This window comes from Chrysochloris asiatica, unplaced genomic scaffold (assembly GCF_000296735.1).
Source record: "Chrysochloris asiatica unplaced genomic scaffold, ChrAsi1.0 scaffold00114, whole genome shotgun sequence".
Taxonomy (NCBI): domain Eukaryota; kingdom Metazoa; phylum Chordata; class Mammalia; order Afrosoricida; family Chrysochloridae; genus Chrysochloris; species Chrysochloris asiatica.
In genome coordinates this window covers 7,619,365-7,622,060 of record NW_006408632.1, presented here as the reverse complement: position 1 = coordinate 7,622,060, position 2,696 = coordinate 7,619,365, and positions in this window count along the sequence as shown.

Sequence of the window (2,696 nt, the reverse complement as noted above, 5' to 3'; positions counted from 1 at the left end):
TGTATTCCATTTCATTTTTGAAAATTTCCAGTCTTCCTAGATTCATACTTTGCACATTCCATGTTCTGATTATTAATGTATATTTACAGATGTTTCTCTTCATTTTGAGTTGTGCGCCATCAGAAAATGAAGTTCTGGAAGACTTTACTCCATTTGCGTCATCATGGTCAACTCTATTTTGAGGAGGCCAATTTCCCCAGTCATATTTGAGTGCCTTCCAAACTGAGGGGCTCATCTTTTGGTACTATATCTGACAATATTCTGGTGCTCTTCTTATTTCATTATTCAATACTCTGATGCTATCTGACATTGTTCCACTGCTATTCATCGGGTTTTCAGTGACTAAATATTCAGAAGTAGTCTCTCTCTCCTTCTTCCTAGTCTGTCTTCACTGTAAGCTCAGCTGAAACCTGTGCACTGTGGGTGACCCTGGTGCTATTTAAAATACCTGTGACAGCTTCCAGAATCACGGCAACACGCAAGCCACCACATTATGACAAAATGGCAGATGAGTAGTGGCTAGATATGGTAGTAAGTACCTTTAAACCAACTCACACAAAGTGCTCATTCCAACTGCCATCCTAGATTGTGACTGCTGAATCTGAATAAGCAATTTTCTCTTACCTGCTGATGATATGTTGTTTCTGTTTTGTGCCTTAGAGTCAATTCTGACTCATAGTGACCCTGTATCAGGTTTCCAAGAGTGGCTGATGGGCTTAAACTGCCAATATTGCCATTACCAGTCTAGTGGTTATTCTATAGCATCACATCAGGACCCACTGATGCTATATTCTGATGAAAAGAAAACAATGTAACAGGTGAACAAACAAACATATGTGACAGGAAAACATGTGACTGAAACCAATAGAGGTATAAAAGTGGGAGAAAGAAAGTGGAATATGCCCCTGAGGAATGGCTGAAAGTTTATAGATATATAAATTCCTTTTTAAAAGTGTGTCCAGCACTCTCTGGACAGTGAGGTAGATTAGTGAGTGAGACATACAGTAATCTCTGCCCACATGAACCATACATGGGTAATTTGCATTTAGACCAGACAACTCAGGCTTGAAGGTTCTGAGAACTGACTGGTGAACACCCAAGTAGGTGCTCGTGAAAGTGCATGCACATTCACCCTTAGAGAAATTGATGAACAAAACCAGAAAAGTGATGCATTAAATTGCCATCAGTAATACATGTTGCTTAGAAGAAAAGTCCTTGTGCCAGCATGATCAGAATAATGCTATTCTGTAATCTATAGTCAAACTACTCAACAACAACAACAAAAAAAAAACCCCAGCAATAATCATATATCTATTTTTAACTCCAAGCTTTCCATCATATTTATTTATAATAAAATAATGCAAGAACCTGGATTTTGTCCATATAAATATCCTGTTTGGTATTTAGAGAACCAAATGTAACTATGGTAAGCACTGAATCAAAATAAAGGAAGCTAATTAGTTGAAATGAAGGATAGGAATAGCAGGCTGTAGGTTAAGTACTGGACTGCTAACTGTAACGTCTGTGGTTCAAACCCACTAGCTGCTCCTTGGAAACCCTATAGAGGGTTGCTATGAGTCAGAACCAAGTCATTGGTACTTAACAACAACAGCAATATCAGATTGAGCAAGACTTATATGCCTAATACTCATAACACATATGTCTTGTTCATAAGACTTGAATATTCACAACCTGACAGCCCCCACTCCCTTGACCCTAGATGAAACTTGGACGATTACCACCAACATTGTTTCTGCCAAGCTTCTAATTGACCATATTAGCACTCCTAAAGAAAGATGCCAGTCATATCATAGTCCAGATTTGCAAACCTGGATGCCATTAGTTACTTTGCGATAACTTTGCCTGATACTGCTCTGGTGCATGTGTAGAGATAGGAAGGATTTTCTCATTGTTCTCCATGAAAACAGTATGAGCTTAAATAAATCTCTAATCCTCTCTGTAATCAGTTTTCCCATCATCAAATGAGTAGACTGAATTATATGATCTCAGTGTTTCTTCAAGATTCGGGGCAGGGCATACTGGGATTGGTATCAAACTTGAGTTTACCTGGGAGGAAAATTTATCTAAGCTAGACTGAGCACAGTGGTGGGGTTAGCTAGTGCACAAAAAATTGTTGAGCATTATCTTAGTTGCCTGGTGCTGCCATAATAGAAATACCACAAGTGAATGGCCTTAAAAAGAAATGAAAATTTGCTTTTCTACAGTTTTAAGGCTAAAAGTCGAAATGAGGTTATCAGTCATGTTGATTGCTTCTGTTAGTCTTTCTCCTAGTTTCTGTCTTCAGCTGAAGACCGTGGTGTCCCTTTGCTTTTAGACAAGTCCTTACGTGCCTCTGTGTCTATTCTGGTCTCTTCAAAACTCAGAAGTGATTAGGCTTGGGATCCAACGACACTGCTACAATCTAATTAGCTTAACAATGGAAACCCTAATTCCAAATCAACTTTTATATCTCAAAAGAGATTAATTTTATATATACCCTGCACTAATAGTGTGTCTTTAACATAACATATAAAACCTATTTTAAAATGGGATTATAGCCACAGCACAAAGTTTTGAGGACACAATTCAGTCCGTATTACATATATGCTCTTATATAATACAATGAAATAATCAGATTCTTGAACTTAAATAGGATCACTGTGCATGTCAAAGAGCTATAAATGCAGACTCTGTAA